The 22,906-nt window shown below is 37.1% G+C and overlaps 1 long non-coding RNA gene across 1 annotated transcript in view; it reads left to right on the forward strand.

The window, feature by feature from the left end:
• Nucleotides 1–22,906, forward strand: part of LOC134732155 (uncharacterized) — a 114,860-nt gene that overhangs the window by 62,838 nt on the left and 29,116 nt on the right. Inside the window, exon 3 of the long non-coding RNA XR_010115037.1 lies at nucleotides 18,210–18,372. This is a non-coding gene — a long non-coding RNA (uncharacterized lncRNA). The remainder of the gene's footprint in view (nucleotides 1–18,209; nucleotides 18,373–22,906) is intronic.

The raw sequence follows: 22,906 nt of genomic DNA on the forward strand, positions 1-22,906 counted from the left end.
GGGTTTTTTTAAGGTTTATTTTCCATCTGTCTGCTCTTTGATAAACCACTAGGTTCCCTGGCCATGGCTTCTTCTGATCTGCTTTAATTCTTGTGGTTTTATGAATTTTTATTTTATTCTCAATTGTGACAGAGATATCCTATGGTAACACCCCTAATGATCCACACCTTTGTGTAATCATCTCTCTTCAATTGTGAGTAGAACTCTTTCTTCTGTCCAGTTGAATATAATAAAGGTGATGAGATATATCTCCTATGATCATGTTACATTATATAAGACTCAGACTGGAGAGAAAGACTCTCCTGCTGGCCTTGAATAAGCCAGCAGGCACACTACCGTCTGCCCCTGGAGAAGTGCACGTGACCCAGTTCTTGGGTGAACCCTAGGACCTGTATGACTGAAGCAGCTTCTTACTGGCCATGGCTCCAAAACTGAATGAGCTTGCAAGTGGATTATTCCCTAGTCCAACATTCAGATGTGAACAAAGCCACTTTCGATTTGATTGCACGTTTGTGAGATTTATCAGTGGACCCAGTCAAAGCATGCCTGAACTACAGACTCAAAGAACCTGTCAGATAATAAATGTTTGTTGTTTTAAGGCACTAAATTTGTGATTTGTTATGATGCAATATAAAATGAATACATAATGCTTTTTTATTCTCTAAGACTATGTATGTATCTTTTTATGTACATATCACTGGATGTTTTTAGACCCAATTTGATAGTCTCTATCATTAAGAGATAGTTTTGACAAATTTCAATGCATTATATCTATAGTCATTTCAAATTATTTCTATTATCATATTTCATATTGTTCATTTGTAATGCTTTCTTTTTTTTTCTTTTCTTTCCCTCACTCTGGTTCTTGGTTAGATAGCTTGAGTACCCTTCAAGTCTCTTAAAAATTATATATTCTATTTTTGTTTATGGCTGGGTTTCTTGTATATACTTAAAATTATTTAATCCTATTTATTCTTAAAACGATTAATATGTATATCTTTCCCCTAGTAAAATAAGTATCTAAGCATATTAGCATGCCAATATTGTCTCCCCTTGCTATTATATTAGTAATGTCTCAAATTTTAATTAGCAATAAGCTATACCACCTCAACTTCACATAGCATCTTCTCGACTGATTAATTAATGAGAATTTCCTTTGAACGTGTTTTGATTTGGGTCTTTGGCAAAGCCTGTGATGTCTCATATGCCTGAGAATATTTTAACATTATGCCTTAATTTTGGAATGACAAGTTTGTTGGCTATAAATTTGGTTCACAGCTTCTTTTACTTAAAAACTTAAAGATGTTGTTCCATTATTGTCTAGGTTTCACTGTTTCTATTAAGAAGTCTGAATCTAATTTTCAGTCTCCCTTAGGTAATCTGCTTTTTGCCCTCTGGAAGCTGTTAGAATTTTCTTTTGGCCTTTGGTATTCTTAAATGTCACTCTCAGGTATCTAGATACAGGTTTTTCCCTTGTCCTGCCTACTTAGAACTTCAATTGCTCTTTTAATCTAATGTGTTTATCAATTCTGGAAATTTGTCTCCAGTATTCCTCCAAATATATCCTTCTTTTCATTTTTATTTTTCTCTCCTTCTTAAATTCCTGTCATTTTCTCTGTACCTCTTAGGTTTCTTTTATCCTTTCCTTCTGTCCTCTGATCTTCCAGCTCACCATTTTTTTTCTCTAGTTAAGTTCATTCTTTAAAAAACATCTTATCTACTGTTTTCTCAATTTCAACTATTACAATATTCATACCTAATGTTTGCAATTGCTTGTTTTTTATTATTTTTGTACTTGCTTGAAAATACTAATATCATTCTCCATATTCTTTCTCATATTTGTCATGACAACTTTTAATTGTTGGTCCATGTGTGTCAATAGCTCTGCTTCAGGTGGGATGCTAATTCTATTGTAGCTAGTATAGGTAGTATATGTTGTTCAGCTTTTGCCTTTCTTTTACAATATTATATAATATTATTTCTCAAATGTCAACTTATTTTGTCTTGTAACTTTACATTTAGCTTCTTCTCTCTTTGGCTCCTGTATGTTAGGAAGGGGCCTAAGCCTAGGCCCTAGATTATGACAGCAGCACTAAATTCAGAGAGAGGGAAGATAAAGCCCAATGTAGAGAGCTCCTAGTACCAGGAAGCCACTCCCTTGGGGGAAATCCTCCAACCTGACTTTAATTCTAAACACTTTAGGAGAAGCAGGATGGGGAGATGAAACCTCCCTAGGCTATAATCTATCAGACTTGGAGGTTTAGAAGGGAAGGAGGGGAGGCTCAAGGGTGTTACTTACTCTGTATCTGTTTTTATCAAGTCCTTGCCTCAGAAAGGCTTTGCATTGCTGTGAAATTACCCCATGGACACCAGCAGCAACAGCCTGATCCACATAGGTTCAAGAATACATGGTAGTCAATGACTGCCAGCTGCCATGTGCCAGCCACCAAGAAGCAAGAGCAGATCCTCCAACCAACGTTCTGTCTACAGCCTTGCAGCATCCTTCTCTTCCTCCTCTCTCCTCATTACCCCTCCCTCACACTTTCCAAAAGCGCCAGCTCAAACAGCTTTCAGAGCTGGCTTTCAGGAAGAGTCAGCAGCTTATGCTAGCTCACTGTCTTCATTGTATGTTTTTTCTCTACTTGGTCTCAGTCCTGTCCATATATCATCTCTAAGCTTCAGCAGAGAGAGGACATTTTTAGGAAAAAAAGGAAGAAATTTTCCAGGTTCAGTAAAACAGAAAAGTGCTGCCAATCCCACTAAGCACATACATTCTAATATTTCTGGTACTACAACATCAAACCCTTTTTGGTAGCTGTAGCTAACTGTGATGTTATTGTTTAACCAGTTAGTTCATTTGTGTAATGATTTAATACAATTGAACATTCATATCCACCTTTATCAACCTATAGAAAAAACACAAAGTCCTAGAAAACGGTGGTACAATTCATCCATTCAGTTAGTCAAAAACCATTTAAGGAGCATTTTCTATGTGCCAGTCTCTAGGCTATAGCAGTAAATGTAACTAGAATGAAGTACTTGTCTTCAAGAGACCCTCACTAAATGAATCCTAATTGAGATAAACAGTCTTTAAGAAATAAAATTAAATATATTCATAGACTTTGTACAAAGTCCCAGTGGAGCCCAGAGAAGGGAGCTCATAACTTACTAGGGAGGAGTACAAAGATTTCCTGGAGACGAGTCACCTGAGGATGTGCCACAAAATCAAGGTCATGGTGTTCTGGACTCTCAGAAAACTTTTAATTTACAAGATCTACCCTTAACTACTCCAAAATCTCTATGCACGGACTTTGCCTGCCATTGCAAAAAAGTAAAAATAAAACTGATCTGACAGTTGCTGCCTGAGCCTACAAGTTGTTTGCTAATAGTTTGTATTGATTACAATTATTATAATATATACACTTTAGTATATACTGATTCTGAATGCGAGTGTGGTTATGTGTAAGCCAGTGTCTCCCTATCTAGATGTGGGCTTGCATGTATACCAACGGGTAAGCACCAGGGCTTTTGAAACCCTGACATGTGGTCATGTACATATTCAAGATGAGGATGTGAAGCCATGAAAAGTTTATCTCCTGCCTTGTTGCTACTTACTTTTCACCATTTCCTCTATCTAGGACCAATGAACAAATCAGTTCTGTGAGGAGAGTTAGAAGTTTCAGCTCTTAAGCCTCCAGTAGGTACCTTAATATCAAATCTACATGAGCTCTATCATGACGGAGCAAGGACTATCTCACTTACATCATTTCTTACTCTTAAGTCTTCATGAAAAGATTTTACAAACAAAAGGCATCAAAGGTTTATTTAGCAAATATCATTTGGCATTACTGTGTTCCAGGTATCGGCATAGGTGCTAGGGATATAGAAGTAACCAACACAGAATTTCTACTTCATAAAATTTATACTCTGATGAGGCAGGGAGACATTGAACAAGTAATTACAAATACGACGAATGCTATAAAAGAGAAGTATGGGGTGCTGTGGAAGCATAGAGCGGGGTGCTTTAACTTGTCACTTCTAAAGAACCACTGTGGTAAATTGAGATTTCACATTAAAACCAATAGGACTAGAATCGTATGCCTCATTTTTCAGAGGTTGTATTGTGAATGGTTTATGCTTTTCATATGTGATACCCATGGAGGAATCTTGAGGCCACAGGATAAACACAATGCATATTTCTAGGGTTTCAGTTTTATTTGAAGATTTCAGAAAACAAACATTTTATATTAAAACAAATATAGATATACTATGGAGTAGACTGTATGCATGTTAAAGATAAAAGATGAAACTTCAAAGAAATTTCACACTTGCTGTGCTTCCCTTTGAACTATACCCCCAGACTCCCTAGGGGTGTATATTCATTCTCGTCTGCCTTTAGGGGTACTTTATAAAAAAATAATGTTTAGCAAGCGATGGATGGAAAGAGCATGGAGTCAAACAGATTTGGATTTGGGGTCTGGTGCCATTCAGAATAAGTGGGTAGCCCTCATCAAGCTAGGTAACCTCTGTGACTCAGTTCTATCGGGGATAACATAGAAATAATCTTGTACTTCTCCACATTGCTGTGAAGATTTAGTTGTAGCAAATAGAAAAATTTCAGGGCAGTATTTGCTACAAAACAGGCACTTAAAATATTAGTTACGTCTTCCCAATAACAGTGAAATAAATGATTGTCTAACAATCTTATTGCTTAAACTCAGCACGGCTAGAACTATGGAAGGAACAACTCAAGAAAGCAGGTTTTAGAAAGCCCCGTGTTATGTTACCATCTGTTTATCCATTCGCATAATAGCTACTGTAATAACAGCTAACAAATGTGAGTGTATGTGTGGGGAATCTGAAATGTTGTAAACTGTAATTTAAGGAAACAAAACAAACAAACCTATCCATGTTCCATATGTTGATATATTTTTACTCTGTGTTGCTATTTTTAACCATTTCATATTATAAAGGGAAAAAATAACAACAACCAAAATTATATCCATCCCTGTTATGAATGAAATACAGGATTAAAGAGTATAAGAGTCTTTGGTAAACCCTCTATCAATATAAAACTGTAATATGTGGTTGTATAATTACAAAGATAGGCTAATAAAGGGCTTCGTGATTCTTGATACTAGGTACTCTCAAATCCAGGCAGTTGTCATATTCATTTTTTAAAAATTCAGTCTCAACTGAATTTTGTTCTCTCCTTTAACATCCTAAGCCCCAATGAATGAGGCAAACTGAAAGATTAGCTGATTATATCTTGATATTTTTCATATATAGAAATATATATATATAAGAATGATATATATGTTAAAATTCATTTTAATTTTTCCAATTTTGTATCTAAAATAGAATTCAGTGTCTTAAGATTGCAATAGACTAATTAAATAAAGAATTTCTACTTGCTTTACCTAATGGAACCAAGAAAAAAGAAAACATATCAGGGTTGTGTTTAGTTTCAAACTTTGTTACTTAAAATATATTATTTTATAATAAAAGTGCTGTGACATAAACCTGAGTTGCTGATTAAAGGCTTCTTTATCAGTAGCCGCAGTGAAGCAAAAAGAAGCTTCATAGGGAGCATGGTGGGCCTGAGCCATGCCGCCATGGAAAAGGTCACAACAGTTCAGCAGGTATAGATCAGGCAGCGCTCCTGGCCTCACTCAGAGGAGGCCCAGAGAAGTGATTCCCAGTGAGGAGAAGCATGTGTATGTCCTTGACTGACTGCCAAGTTTTAAAAGGTACAAAGGGAGGCTTCAGCTCCTAGCAGTCCTCAAGACTGGAGTGATGGAATGATGGTTTTAATGTCAAAAGATCCAGGAATTCTAGTTGCCTCAAGGTAAGACAATAAATGTCTTTAGACTATTGTAAATGGGTAAGTGTCTGGCATTTTCTTAAGGTTCCTGGTGGCTATTTCACATTATTGCTTAAATACAAGACAGAATTACTCTTACCAACAACTAAGTGTAGGGCAGAAATCTTTGTCTGCATTGGATGTGCACAATCATACCAAATACATTAGCTTATGACTCTAATTTAGCAGTGTAAACAGAAGCTACTGCCAGCATCATTCTAAGGCTGTATGGCCAGCCCCCACTTTTTTTTTTTTGTTTAAGTTTGGGGCTTGTGGAAAAGTGGCATCTCACCACGTCCCACCAACTTCCCTGTTGCGGTGGATCCTGCTAATCCCTGCAACAGAGAGATCTGGATACTCCCCTGAGGGGAAGCTTCCTGAGAAAGCCTCAGGCCCATAGAAAATGGCACAGCTCCTCCTATTAAAAGTGAAGAGACAGAAATCTGACACTTCAAGCTTCTGCAGCTGCTTTCTCTATCAATTTATTTTCATGGATATGTGAAACACTAAGTCCTTTAACATGACTTTTCAGATTTCTAGCAGCTCTTGAATTTATTTGACAACTTTAATTGTCTAAAATTAAGACTGATTTTTTGTTGTTGTTTCTAAGATTCATCCTAGTATCTGGTAGACAGTACATGTCTTTAGTAATGCTAAGATTCTTGGTGAATGTGCCTTTCTTCTCAAAATAAAAATATCTAAGAGGCCTTCATGTTATTCTCTATCTCTGTGCATTTCTTATAGTCAAATTGGTTCCCTTGGATAAAAGATAAGCACGTTCTCATTCTGAAGCCCCAAAATACTAAATCCACATTTTTAAGAGAGATTTAGTATAAAAATTAGTTAGGGTTCTCTAGTTGCAAAAAACAGAAACCAACTCTAGGTAACTTAAGCTAAAGAGAACATCAGGGGCAGGGCACAGTGGCTCACGCCTGTAATCCCAGCACTTTAGGAGGCCGAGGAGGCCGGTGGATCACCTGAGGTCAAGAGTTCGAGACCAGCCAGGCCAACATGCCAACATGGTGAAACACTGCCTCTACTAAACATACAAAAAATAAATTTAAAAAAAAGTAACCGGGTGTGGTGGTTGGAGCCTGAGGCAGGAGAATCGTTTGAACTCAGGAGGTGGAGGATGCAGTGAGCCCAGATCGCACCACTGTACTCCAGCCTGGGCAACAAGAGTGAAATTCTTAAGAAGCAAAAATGGATAATAGGTTAGTCATACATATTATTTTTCTTTATGAATTGCAATATTCCTGACAGATTGTACAATAGATTTATTTGTACCCTCAGTTCTTCCACAAAACTGTTGCTGGATACAGTTATTGATATTAATAGTGATCAAGGTTTCTTAAGCATTAACCTTTAACTGCTGTCTTTAACCAGAACTGGTATCTTTGATGTCTATGGTTTGCCATAGCACTCCCTGTTTTGTGAAGTCCCTATTATCCTCACCAGAGTAATATTTCCAAGTAAAAATTATTGTGAAAAACACCAGGAGTTCTTGCTTTCCTACAACCACAGGCATAGGCCCAGGACTTTATTTAAAGCCTCAAATTTTTATCACAAATATTCATTAGTGAATTAAACAAATGCCTGCCTGTGGTATTACTTTTTAGACTTGATCTAAAGTTTCAGAAAGATATCTAAATTGAATAAACTGCAACAAGTGTAAACCCAAAAGCTGCAGCAACATCCTTTTTTTTACCTACTGCATTTCTCTGCTCTTGAAGTAATGGCTCAGTTCTTGAGAACCTCTGGTCTCCAGGCTCTGAAATTCTCCAGAAGTGATTGGCACATGCCTAAGTTTCCAATTACACTTTCTATGTGTCCCAGATGAAAGCTTCTCTTTTTCACTTACATTTTTCCTCAATTATTTTCTCATTCAGGGAAGGGCTCTAGAGAACGACACAACCAAAATTATGTCCAGTTAATTTGCAGTTCTTGGGTTGTTCTCATGCTGCATTGGCAGTAATAAATCTTTGTGTCTTTGTCCTGACATAATTTGGTCCTTAAGTTATGTGGAAAGTTGACTTCTTTTTAAGGTGGGATGGGAATATAGTGAGTAATGTAGTTTAATTTGAACATTAATCTAAATATCTGTTCACTGTGGGGAAACATTTGAGAGGAACCATTATTGATGGAGATGAAACTAGAAATTGTGTGAAGAGTCCTGAGTCTGACAAGGTGTGATTTTAGAAAGCTAATTTTACTGCCTTGAAATTCCAGTGATGATGCCACTCATCTTACAAGGTGGTTATGTAAATTATCTGATATGATCTATTTACTCAATTATTCAGCAAATATTATTTGTGCTCCAACTGCATGGCAATCCCCATGCTAGGCACTGGAAACACAGAAGTTAATAAAACAGACAAGGACCCTGCCACGTGAAGCTTGCATTTTATTGGGAGAAGAAAAATATTAAACAAATAAATACAATAAAGATGTATATAATAGAACAGTACCAGATAATGATAGGTGATTTTAAGAAAATAAAACAGGATAACAGAATGGACAGTGAGGGCAGCTATTTGTTTAGGATGGTTGAAGAAGACCTCTCTGAGAAGATAACATTTGAATAGAGGTGTGGATGATAGAAAGAAGCTGGCCAGGCAAAGGGATGGAAGAACAGCTTTCTGGACAGAGAGACCAGCTAGTGACGAGGCTTAATAGAAAGAGTTTGACATGGAGCAGGATGGACAAGGAAATGAACAGTAAGAGATCACCCAGGAGAGGTATGCGGGGATCAGACACCAGTGGATCATTTAGGCCATAAGAAGAAATCTTAATTTTATTCTGATTGCAATAGGAAACCATTGAAGAGTTTCCACCAGGGAATAATAGATTAACATATTAATATCCTATTTTCTGCTATTTTAGCATTGGTTGTAGAAGGGAACTGTAGAAATTGAGAAAAAATTAGGATGCTATTGCCCAGAGATTTGAATAAACGGTCACGAAAATAGTCAGAAGTGTTGGGATTTGGGATATAGTTTGAAGATAGAGCTGACAGGATTTGCTGATAGATTGGATGTAGGGAGATGGTGCTGAAGAAAGGAAACCTGGATGATACATTTTGGGGCTGGGAAACTAATGGAATGAATAGTAGTGCAAAGAACTGTTTTGTGGAATATTGGGGAAAAAGTAGGTTTGGAGGGTGGTGGGAGTGAAGAGATGTAGGTGAGCAGGGTAAGAAATTAAGACAGTTTGGATGTGTTAAGTTTGAAACACTTATTAAGCATCAAGTAGAAACACCTACATGACTCTAGTGCACAGGGTAAAATGAGAGCTGAAGGAATAATAAATGATCATCACTCTGTGTGTAAAGTGAGTGTTGAATTCATCCACTCATCCATCCATCCATTTATCCATCCATCCACCTATCCATCGATCCATCTATCCATCCATCAATTTTTCCACCTATCCAATATTTTCTAAATGTTTACCTTCTTATTACTTACAAATTATAATTACTTGTTATTACAGATGCTCATTAAATGTGCGTGGGGCCTGAATAATAAACTTTTATGAGATATAGGTTCCATCATGTTTCTTATGTATAATCCCTCTTTGTGAAATCTGTAGCCAACAATGTAAGATACAATTTCATATTCAGGAAAATTTAATTTGATGAAGGACACCACTGAGTACTACTTAAGGTTTTTTCCCCATTAAAGTAACTCCAGTGAATCTCTAATTTTTCTTAATATTTCCAAGAGAATCCATATATAAACAATTGACAAATAGTCCTAAACTGGACTCCAGTCTAAAAAACTAATCTACCTGAAAAATATGTAGAGTTGATAAGTCTTATCATCAGTTTCCATTTGTTTCTTTCTGTCGAGATTCCTTTAGTTTATTAATAGAATTAACAGATTAGAAAATGACCTGGGAAAATTGCTCAGGAAAGAGGAGAGAAAATTGAAAATAGCTATCACTTACAAGAAAGAAAATACTACACTTGAAAAATCTAAAGATTTGCCATCAGCTTAACATTACAGATATTCTAAGGAATTAGAAATTCTTGGTACTATACAATAAAAAATTTGCAATTTGTTTTGGAAAATGTTTTATTTCTGAGACAGAGAACTAGAGACTGGGAAAGAATAAGGGTTGCATGACTGAAAAGTATCCAGAATGTTACAACAGGAAGAAAGAAAGGAAAGAAAGAAAGAAAGAAAGAAAGAAAGAAAGAAAGAAAGAAAGAAAGAAAGAAAGAAGAAAAAAAGAAAGGAAGGAAGGGAGGGAGGGTGGGTGGGCAGAGGGAGGGAGGAAGGAAGGAAGGAAGGAAGGAAGGAAGGAAGGAAGGAAGGAAGGAAAGAAGAGAAAAAGAAAGAAGAAAGAAAGAAAGAAAGAAAGAAAGAAAGAGAAAGAAAGAAAGGAAGGAAGAAAGGAAGAAAGAAAGAAAGGGGGGAGGGAAAGGAAGGAAGGAAGAAAGGAAGGCAGGAAGGAAGGAAGGAAGGAAGGAAGGAAGGAAGGAAGGAAGGAATGAATTAATTTTATGTGGTAAGCTAAGGAGATTTTTTTGTAACAAAACATGTAGTAGTGGAATTTTCTGCTGCTACAAAATTTCAGCTTTCTTGGATTCAGAGAAGATAGTATTTGCTAATCATTTGAACCATAAGATAACACTTTAATGAGAATTATATAATTTCACTGGAAGGGAAAATGTTCTAAAGCCTCCCAGTAGAAATTGACGGCGTGTATTTAAAACTGTCTGACACGTTCTACAGTCAAACATGGATTCAATACTGGGAAAGAAAGGCTGGGGACTCTTTTGTCAGAATTTTTGTCTTTTGGAATTGCATTCTTTGATGTTAGAAGTCTGGATTTTTGGTGTAGTTCCACTTCCTCACACCATGGCAAGGGAGTCTAAATAATTGAAAGTAATGGAATCAGAAATAATCTTTCACACTTTGTTCACCGTCTGAGCCCCATGGGCAATAATTGTTCCTGTACCGTCTGCACAGTGTTTCTCAGGCTGCCTATCAGACTGTGAAACGCTTTTACAGGAGAGGGCGCCTGAGTGAAGAGCTTGCAGGCTGAGAATGCATAGGACAAAGCACATCATGGGCGAAAGTATAGAAAAGCATACATCTGCAGAAACAAATGAAGAGTGATTAGAGGAGCCACAGTCACTGCTGAGGGGGTGAATATGAAAAACAAGGGATGAATATTCAGAGACAGTAAGTCCTCGTGGTTGAGAGCTCAGGCTTGAACCAGACTGACCTGTCCCATGCCAGCTCTTCCCCTGAATAGCCGTGTGACCTAGAACAAGTGGCTTAACACCTCTATGTCTTGTTTCTCCATTGATATAATGAAGATAACCATAACACCTAACGCATAAGCTGCTGTGAGGTTTGGTTGTTGTTGTTGTTATTGTTGTTTGAGACAGGGTATTGCTCTGTTTCCCAGGCTGGAGTGCAGTGGGACGATATCGGCTCACTGCAACCTCCACCTCCTGAGTTCAAGTGATTCTCCTGACTCAGCCTCCGGAGTAGCTGAGATCACAGGCGCTCGCCACCATGCCCGGCTAATTTTTGTATTTTTTGTAGAGATTGGTTTCACAGTGTTTCCCAGGCTGGTCTCAAACTCCTGACCTCAAGTGATCCACCAGCTTCAGCCTCCCAAAATGCTGGGATTACAGACATGAGCCATTGTGCCCAGCCTATTGTAAGGTTTAAATGAGTTGGTGTGTGAAAAAAAAAAAAATAGAATAGTATCAGGCAAGTAATAATCTCTTGGTAAATATTTAGCTTTTATTTTCAAGCCTTAGGAGAGTTTAAGATTTAGTTCAAAAATCACATGAAGTGAAGCATGGGCTAATATTCACAACCACTCTTTATCCTTACCCAAGGACATTTTTAATAGACACTAACACACACACACACACACACACACACACACACACACACACACACACACAGTGTCAATCCAATCATGGACCTGGCTGAGGTAGGGTTAGGAATACATTTCAGGAGAAGCCTAGTATGTTTCAACTGAAAAATAATAACCAGAGATTAAAGAACTGTGTTATGGCTCCAGAGGGGAAAAAGAAAATTCTTCAGGGCACATTATTGATATTTTATGAGAATTTGATAAAGCAGAGCATTAGAGAGTGAGTGCTAAATTTGTGCAGGGTAATAAAGGCTTCAGTAGGTAATAAGAATCTTAGATCCTGCACACATAAGTTGCTGTAAGAGGCTTAGTAATTGCCTAAATGAAAGGACATTGCCATTTCTGCAATCACAATTCAAATCCAGGGGTCATTTATGGCTGACAACGTTATTGATGCTATTCCTTCTTCTGTGGCACAGGAAGCTTTTAGCATGAAGTGGTTTTCAGCTGTTTCCTGTATATTGTTCATTTCACCATCATTTCAATGAGATGTTTTACCTTTGTTTAGAAAACATTTTGAATACTAGAGCCTTCTCATATAAAGCTTTGTGGTCTGAATATAACATCAATGATATGAATGTGAGCAACAAAGAAAATTTGATGAAAACGAAGTCCAAAGTACTTACATCAGTGACATTTTTGTTTTTATACTCCTGGAGATTATCACATGCAGAATTATAATTCTAATCATACTTTCATCTTCTTCAGGTGAATCGAACAAATTCAAGATATGTTAAAGGGATGCACTCACATTTGAAATTGTCCTAAATAATCTTGACCCAAAGTACGTGACAAGTTCATTACTCTCTTGAATTATAATATTGATAATCCATGGCCAATGCCTTGTTAGAGGAATAACTCCGGTGACAACAAGATAATGCTCCCCAGTAATTTACTGTGTTGGAGATCCCCACGACCACTTCCCTACAAGGACTCACAGGACTCAACTTATAATCATGTTCATGGCAAAGATTGGTTACAGGGAAAAGGAACAAATCAAAATCAAGAAAGGGAGAAAGCACATGGGGCAGATGTCAGAGGAAACCAGGCATAAGTTATCAAGAGTTGTCTTCCAGGGGAGTCACACAGAACGTTCTTTATTCCCCCAGCCAGTGATTTGTAACAACATGTGTGAAATGTTATCTGCCAGGGAAGCTTGTTAGAGACTCAGCACCCTGGGTTTTTATTGGGGGCTGGTCACATGGACACTCTCTATGTAGCTTGTACCAAAATGCCAGGTTTCCAAAAGGAAAGCAGATGTCTAGCATAAACCATATTGTTTATATAATTTAGGCACAGTGAGCCACTCTTATTATTTAGGGAGAGTTTTATATTAGTGCAGGGAACCATTTGCCACACAAGCTCATAGACACCAGCCAAGAGACAACCTTGCAAGCAGATATCTCCAAAGACAGCAGTTCCAGGCTCTTTTCTGCAAATATGCCAAGGTAAATTTCTGGACTATTTTTTAAGACTGAAGAGAAGAGATCTTAGCTTTTCTGACAACCCTGAACTTGACTTATCTAATGAAACTGTCAGAAATGGTAGCAAGGCTCCATAATATAGGTCACTGCCAAGTGACAAGTGAATAGGCTCTGTGAACATATTTCATCACTGCCACCCATCCACTGCTTTTTCTTTTCTTTTCCTAAGAAACCCTCATCCCCACTTCCCATTTTAAAGAAAAGAATCTGATAAGGCATTTGGAAAGGTCAGAATCCCGTCTACCAAGAGTATGTTTAATTCTACTAAAGGGCATCTTCACAAATATCAAAAAAGAGGCAAACGTTTTCGTTAGAGATTCAAGAGCCTTGAAGCAATTAAAGTCAATTCTTGTTTTTTCTTTCAAAACTGTAAGTTTGAAAATGAGACACAAAAACATGGAAGTCATTTTAGACATCACCCCTTTTTCAGCCATTATATTGTCAATTACTAAACTTATAATGTCAGTGTTAGTTCCTAAAATATTTCCCAAATCTGTCTACCTTTCTCTATGTCCACTCTGTGACTCTAGTCCAAGCTACCATTATAAATTGATGATATAACAATATAGACCCCTAATTGGCCTTCTTGCTTTCCATGTTGATCTTGCTTTATCCATTCTCTATTTTACACAATGATCTTTTGATAACACTGATCATTTCAGGATACGCTTAATGTCTTTCCATATATTGAACACCAAAATTATTCGTAGGTCTTATCTGGTTATGCATCATCTCAACATTAGTACCTTCACTTTACACCTTTTGTTTTCTAAATTCCAGTCATGGAGACTTTTATACCATGTTGTTTCTGCCTGTCAGCTGCTCTTGCCAACACCCACTATTCTTACTTGGTTAATTTCTCATCATCCTTTTGGTCTTGACTTAAAGTGTTACCTCCTTTGAAAAGCCTTTCCTCATTGCTCTTTTCTTTCAAAGTGCACATGCCTTGCTCCTTTCTTTCAAAATGCACCTTTCAAAGTGCGTGTGCGCGTACACACACACACACAAACACACACACACACTCTTGGTTGTATTTCCCACCTGGGTATTCTTTAGCATGTCATAATTCTCCTTTAAAGATATATTGGAATTATATCTAATTATGTGCATAATAAGTTGTATGTTGGATGTCTCTACCTTTACAGTATAAGCCACTTGAGGGCTGCGACTCCTTTTATTTTGTTTATTTCTCTATCCCCAGTATCTAGCACAGTACCTTGCAGACACTAGATGCTAAATATAAATGGAATGGATCGCCAATCAATATATCATTATTTCTATGCCTCACAGGATGTGTTTTCCCACTTTTTTTTTTAACTAGATGCTTAGATGAAATTCATCTCTCTTTCTCAAAGAGCTTTTCCTGCATATGAATCAGACATCTAGTATGCACCTGTGGCTTCTTCTCAGTTTCCATCTAAAAGAAAAAAAAGGAAGAGTTCTTGCCTTTGATTATCAATCACATTTCATTTACTCACAGATGTTGAACTTTGAATGTTGTCCTTATTTCCCTGTCTATGACATCTTCCTGTTTATTCGATCTTAAAATCAAGACATTCAGAAATTTTCTTCCCATTAGCTTGGGTAGAGTTGGATTAAAAACTTTTGAGTTTAACTTTCATACAAATGTAATTCATAAAACAAACCATTACTAACTATAAAGCAATGAACTGTGTTGGACTTAAAATAGCATCTTCCTAGATGTTCTAGTTGCAAAAATATAGACAAAATTTCTCCATCCTGTTTCTCTCTCCTCCTCTTTGGTAGTTAAATAGAAGTACATAAGACACAATTTGTTGGTTTAGTTGGATAATACAGCATTGGATGTAGCCCTGAAAATATGCCACACCTATTACCCAAACTTCCCTCCCAAGGACTTTTTCTACTTGAATTATATGGAATCCAATCACATGCCATGCTGACACTGAATTTTTCAAGGTTTTGAGGTTTATCTAGGGCTTTAGTTTTTATTTTATGTAAACACAATTCACTAAACACCACTGCCACTTGTTTTTAATGCCTGAAAACCTTTTGATAAATGATATAATTGACCCATTTTCCAACTGTAAAAACACTGGATCCAGGTGACTGATAGAAATTACTCACTAGCCGAGGCCAGGCGTGGTGGCTTGTGCCTGTAATCCCAGCACTTTGGGAGGCGGAGGTGGGCAGATCATGAGGTCAGGAGATCGAGACCATCCTGGCGAACATGGTGAAACCCTGTCTCTACTAAAAATGCAAAATAATTAGCCGGGCGTGGTGGCAGGCACCTGTAATCCCAGCTACTTGGGAGGCTGAGGCAGGAGAATGGCATGAACCCGGGGGGCGGAGCTTGCAGTGAGCAGAGATCACACCACTGCACTCCAGCCTGGGTGACAGAGTGAGACTCTGTATCAAAAAAAAAAAAAAAAAGAAAGAAATTACCAGCCACAACAGAGCAATAACTGGATGTGCGCACCTATACTGATACTCCTAATTTTGTAGTTTGTTGCTGTGCTTAATTGCCTGGGGGTGCGTTTATTATTCATGGTGGGCCTCTCTTACCACACCTAATAGTTGATGCTAACAAGGTGACTCATGGTGTGTTCCTCTTGCCACATGGTATCAGCTAGACCTCTTCAATAGGGGCAGAATGTGGCTGGAGACTGAGTTCAATCACGTGGGCAACCAGTCAGTCAATTAAGCTTATATAATGAAGCCCCAAAAAAACTCTGGACACCAAAGCTAGGGTGAGGTTCCCAGGTTGGCAATCCTCTTTGCATGTTGTCATATTAACTACGCTGAGAGGATAGAACATCCTGAGAAATCAGGAGCTTCATGTTTGGAAACCTCCTATACTCTGCCTTATACACGTTTTATTTTCACTGGTTCTAATTTATATCCTTTCCCTGTAGTAAACCATAACTGTGAAATAATAGCTTTTGGTGAGTTCTGTAAGTCCTTCTAGTGAATATCCAGCCTGAGGGTGGTTTTAAAACCCCTCCAACCCAAACTTGCAGTTGTTATTAGAAGTGAGGGCAGTCTTGGGAACTTTTCCACTTTTCCATTTTTCTAACTCCAGGTATCATCTAAAATCAAAGTAAAACAGAAAACACGAACCTATACAAATAGTATAAATATGAGAAAGTCTGTATTAAGATTCACACACCAAAGAATGAAAAACTTTGATATTGCAAATTAGTAAGTGTAATAGCCACAGGATACCCCACAAATAATTCCACACTATGTAGCCTTTTTCAATATACTATTTAAGTTGGCATGTGTTAATCTGTTTCACTTGTCATTGATACGTGTTAAACACAATCCACTAATGCTGGTGGCTTAGATCCAACTATTTATTGCCTGGACGCTTGAAGAAAACATTTTCTTATCTATTAGCATCTTCACCTCAGTACCTTTCTTACATCCATTACCTATTTCTTAACATATGTTCTTGACCTTACTGTGGATATCATGCTTTCTTAGTCACATACTTATCTTTCTTCCTGGAATAATTGTCCTTCCCACTCTTCGTCAGACTAATAGCTACTCATCTTTAAGTTTAAATTAACTTAAGTTTCACTTGTTATATGCTCTACTTTTCCTCCATTAGGTTTCTTATAATTTCTTATAATTGGTAGTTGTATTTGTATAAATGCAAATATATTTACTCATATATTTTAATATAATTGACTAAGCTTTGGTCTGTTTTGTTTACAAATATAATAATAATTATTAACAAACTTTATTTTCAGAGCAATTTTAGTTTCACAGCAAAATTAAGCGGAAGATACAGAGATTTCTCACATACCCCCCACCCTCCACCAACACATGCATAGCATCCCCGATTGTCAACATCCCTCACCAGAGAAGTACATTTGTCACAATCCAAGAACCTACACTGACACACCCACAGAGGGTGTAGTTCATGTTAGGGCTCATTCTTGGTGTTGTGCATTCTGTGGGTTTGGACAAAGGTATGATGACATATATCTACCACTGTAGTATCACACAGAGTAGGTTCACTGCCCTAAAGATCCTGTTTGCTCCACGTATTCTTCCCTCCCCACTAACCTCTGGCAACCACTTATCTTTTACTGTCTACATAGCTTTGCGTTTTCCAGAATGTCATATAGTTAGAACCACACAGTATGTAACCTTGTTAGATTGGATTCTTTCATTTAGCAATATACATTGAGGTTATTGGCATGTCTTTTCATAGTTTGATAGCTATTTTTTTAGCAGTAAATTATAGTCCATTGTCTGGATGTACTGCAGTTTATTTATCCACTTACCCACTGATGGACATCTTGGTTGCTCCCAAGTTTTGACAATTATAAATGAAGCCAGTATAAACATTCCTATGCAGGTTTTTGTGTGGACATAAGTTTTCAATTCATTTGGGTAAATACTAAGGAGTATTGTTGGATTTCATGATAATAAGAGTATGTTTAGTTTTGTAAGAAACTGCTGAACTGTCTTCCAAAGTAGGTATACTATTTTGTTTTCCCACCAGCAGTGAATGAGAGTTTCTATTGCTCCCCATCTTTACCAGCATTTGGTGGTGTCAGTGTTTTGGATTTGAGTATTAATAGGTGTGTAGTGGTATATCATTGTTTTAATTTGCCATTTGCTAATGACATATGATGTTGAACATCTTTTCATATGTTTGCTTTCCATCTGTATATCTTCTTGGGTGAGATATCTGTTTAGGTATTTTGCCCATTTTTAAAATCAGGTAGTTTGTTTCCTTATTACTGAATTTTAAGAGTTCTTCATAATTTCATAATTTTTGGATGATATTCCTTTATCAGACGTGTCTTTTACAAATATTTTCTCTCTGTCTGTGGCTTGTCTTCTCATTCTCTTGATTTCCATTATAGCTTAATGTCTTTTATGTGAAAATATGGGTGATAAGAGATGCTATTTTTAAAAAAAGCAACTTACTTGTCTTAACTGTGATCTTTGCAAATTGGTTTTAGGTATGTGAGATATTTGATTGACAGAAGATAAAGGAATAACAAATTAGGAAGCTTAGTATTTGATTAGCCCCAAAGGTGAACAGATGGAGGGTGGGGAACAAGAAGAAAATGTCTGCAGAAGATGATGAGGAAAAAGATTTGGAGATACAAACATTCTTTTGTGGTAAGATGACCAGAAATCCAATAGTAGGCTGAATTTGACTGAGACAGAGAGAGGATGTCTAAAGAGCTTCTAGGCAACAGATTCATGATAAAGCAATATACAGCTCAATGCAATACAATTGCTGGTGGAATTTATCCATTTAGATCCAGACTCTGTGGGTGGATTGTACATCATTCTTTCCCAGGGCCTGGAGCTTCTGAGAAGAGCCTGACTTGGGCACAAATCCAGCCAAAACTATGAAAAAATACTTCTGTGTTAAGCCAGAACAAATTAAATTCTGTGACACAATATGTGCCCTTATCCTTTACCACCTGTTGATAATTTGTGCCCCAAGATTAATCATGCAAAAGACACTTGAAAAAAAAAAAAAAACTCACTCATTCCTTCTTTCAGTTTCCTGATGTCACCAAGCTCATTACCATCCAAGAAACTCGCACATGCTCTTCCGTGTGATCTGAAAGATCTCCCCTGCTCTGTCTTCTAAATTCCTGTGATTCAATGTACTCCTTTTAAAAGGCTTTCTTCATTTCACCCAATTTAAATCAGTGTACTGATGGCTTTATAAAATAAATTCCTAATTAGACATTTATATAAATTGTTCTTAAATTCATAATAATTTATTTTTTGTGTGTTTATATTTGTTGAACAACCTACCTCCTCTACAAGAATATTAAGGTTAGAAATATAAGATTAGAGTTTGTCTATTTTGTTATAACTGTTTCTCTCTTAGTACGTTGACCAGTACAGTGATTAATAAATACTGATTGAACAAATGAATGCCAGTTTATGAATGTGCACTGGGCTAATAATCCCATATGGAAGAGGAATAGGAAATTGGTAAAGCCTGTGAGCACAAAGTCTCAAACTTATATGGAAAATTCCTACTAAATTGAAACATAGTCAAGCATGGGTACCTTTCTGCTGTGGGTGCCTTGATGGTTTTATTATAACTTATCTATGCAATTTTTTTTAACTTCATATCTTTCAGGGCTGCAGACACTAGGTTCACCTTAATTGGTCTGGTTGTAAATTAGTAAGTGCATTAGGTCATTTTTATAATGTACTATCCGAAAGAAGAGAGTCTATCTGGTGAAAATAAATTTAATTAATCCCACTAAACAAAATCAGATGATCTCAAAAATAATCATATTTTGAAAGAGGCTTCATTTATACTGAATACATAAATTGCCCTATAAATATCCACTAATATTCAAAAAAGAATAAAAAGAAAAAACATGAGTACATATTAAGTTAGATGATTTTCTAATCATGTTTTTTAAAAGAAATAACTGAAGATGTGGAATAAACTTGATCCTTTTTCTTCTTAAATAACCATATACCAAAAATCTGCTTTGAGCACCCTATTGTCATAAGACACACATTAATTTCTACTAACATTGATGAACAACCAATAGTGGGTGGGACTAATGGAGCCCTACCTTCTGTAATTAGGGATGCCATCTAACTTTGTTACCGCTTTAGATTAGTTCTTAACTGAAATTGCTTATATGTGACTGTTATCGTTAATGAGAAAGGATATTAAATATGGATTATGACTTTCATAGTCTAGCTAGCTGGGCATCTTGGACTTAATTCTCCCCATCTGTGACCCTTTACAATACATTAAGCACACCTTTTCAGTAGCAGCCCTATTACAGTTAATCATGCTGAGGAAGAGATTGCACTAAACGTATTATCAAGACACTGACATTAACCAAATGCTAGTCAGATGGGTTAGGGAACAAAGAGCTAAATCTGGGCTCTGCGTTTTCAGTGGACTTTGAGCTTTTAAATCAATGGTATCTGAGTCTTTCCATCCATGAATATGTGGGGATTTCCGGCCTCTCAGATGACACTGACATGTGGCCACATGTTTTGTTACTAAAACTATAATATTCAACTCATTTGCTTGTTTAGCAAATTAGATGCAAATTTTGCATTTATTTCTCTGTAATACGTGTATTATTTTAGTAAAAAGTAATATGTAGTAAGTACATGGAGTTCCCAGAAAGAACATAAGAGTTTTAGATTCTTCAGGAAAAAAAAAACGTCAAATAGTAAGTATAATGATACTCTTAACAACATATGGACTGTGCTGTAGTGATATTTTTTATTTTTGGAAACTTCATTGCCTCATGCAAACATTATATAGGCGATATAGCCTTACGGTAAGAAAAATGTACATGTTGATGGAATGTATTAAATGTCTGGAGGAGAATATGCTGCTGAGAGCCTTGAAACATGGAGAGAAAACATGGAACTGGTTCCTGCATCTATCAAAGATGTTTGTTAAGTTGAATTGTTCTTGCTTGCCTTTTATAAAGGAAAGCGGCTAAAGGTCTGAAGGGTGGGGCTGACAGATGGGCTTGCCTTTCATCAGAGAGAGCCTGAGATCCAGAAATAAGCTTTTTAACAAAGAACAAATATTCCTACAGTTCTGTGTGGGTCATAGGCCAGAGTGTAAAGAGGAAGTTGATTAAAGGAGACTGCAGATCTGGTGTTATTTAGGACGAAAATAGTACTGAAAAAACGCTGAGCTGTCCACACGTAGCTGAGGGCTTCATCAGTTCCTTACTCTTCATTAGAAAATGGTGCATGATCTACTCCATAGAGTAATTTTAGCTCCTCTCAGGGAATCAATTTAAAAATACATTTCAATTTTGCTTTGTGTATTGAAAGCCTTAATATTTGTATAACCTCTCACTTGAAAATTCTACTCCCAGAAATTTTTATGTTTTTAATTATGAATTACTAACCTATATATACATGCACTCACCATGAGCCAGCCATAGTCTACACATTTTGGATGCATCTAAAGCCTCAATTAATCCACACAGTTACCCTGTAAGATAGTTACAATTACATTTCACATATGAGGACACTGAGACCCAAGATGTTTAAGTAGCTTCCCTAATGTCTTACAGCTTTTGGCACACATGGCAGTAAATCCATAGGATCTGGATAGGGTCTGGTCTGGTTCTTGAGGACTGTACTTTTTTTTTTTTTTTTTTTTTTTTTTGTAGATGGAGTCTCGCTCTGTCACCAAGGCTGGATTGCAGTGGTGCGATCTCAGCTCACTGAAACCTCCACCTCCTGGGCTCAAGCAATTCTCTTGCCTCAGCCTCCCAAGTAGCTGGGATTACAGGCGCGCCACCACACCCCACTAATTTTTGTAGCGACAGGGTTTCACCATGTTGGCCAGGCTGGTCTCAAACTCCTGACCTCAAGTGAACCGCCCACCTTGACCTACCAAAGTGCTGGGATTACAGGCCTGAACCACCGCACCTGGCCAAGGACTATGCTCTTTAACACTAGGGAATATATCTTCTCACAGGAATGGGAATATCAGATAACTAATATTGTGAAACCATCTAGATGCAATAATTGGGGATTTGTTAAGAAAGTTAGGGTGTATCTACATAATGGATGACATAAAATATTATTTTATGAAAAAGAAAACAATCATGTTATATTGATTAACCAGAAGAGTAGCCTTAGCCGTGGAGCATGGATGCTGAGGAGCAGAATCCCCAACTGACCAGCAAAGGATACATAACACAAACAAGAAATAGACCTGTGCTGCTTTAAGCTATTGAGATTGTGGGCTGCTTGTTATTGCAGCATATCCCCCATCCTAATTAATACAATTAATGCTCTAAATACAAGGACAGAATCTGAAGAAACAAGCAAAGCATAGTGGTGATGATGAATTCTAATCACACAGAGGATTACACTAGGACAGAATAAGGCACAGAAGCACTTCAATTCATTTATCATGACCTCTGAAATGAGACACATACATTTTTAAACACCACCTTTTAACTGTTGCCAATACTTAAGCCTCAATCCCCTTGTCTGAAAATGTGAATAATTTGCTGTGAAAATCAGATAAAACAAAAAACGTCAGGCACTTAGCACAGAGCCTAGCACACAATCATAACTCAAACCGCAGTAGCTTTCATCCATCATTCATGGGATGTCCATCTTAGCAACATAACAGAGACACAGGTTGGAGCTAGAGTTGCCATGAGAAGGGATCAAATTTCTATTGTCAGACAAGGACTCATTTGTCTTTATCTTTTAGCCACTTTCAGAGTCTACGCAGAAGTGGGACGTTGTGGGAGGGCTTGCTCCGTACCCCATTTGTTCTTTTCGATAAAATGATTATAACCTTTCATATGATCCATATTTCACAAGTAAGGAAGCCAAAGTTCCTTAGACAAAGTCAAAAGCCAGTAATCCACAACTATCAATTTCTTTTTTAAAAATACAACACGGTGGAACATTTTTATTTGATGTCTGATCTCATCAGCTCAGAGGGAGAGTCATGATAACCTGCCTGAGAGGCTGGGACCCCTAAGAACTCACTGAAAAATCATGAGAAACATCTTTAGTCCACAGAGCTCCACCAGGGTGGCCACAGTTATTTTTGGCCATGAGGAAAGAGAATATGTTGAAGAATAGCCTATCTTTATTTGACTGAATACTCCTAGTGTTTGTGTGACATAAGAAAAGATTGTTTGCTCTGAGCAAT

Source organism: Symphalangus syndactylus, chromosome 13 (assembly GCF_028878055.3).
Source record: "Symphalangus syndactylus isolate Jambi chromosome 13, NHGRI_mSymSyn1-v2.1_pri, whole genome shotgun sequence".
NCBI classification, from domain to species: Eukaryota; Metazoa; Chordata; class Mammalia; order Primates; family Hylobatidae; genus Symphalangus; species Symphalangus syndactylus.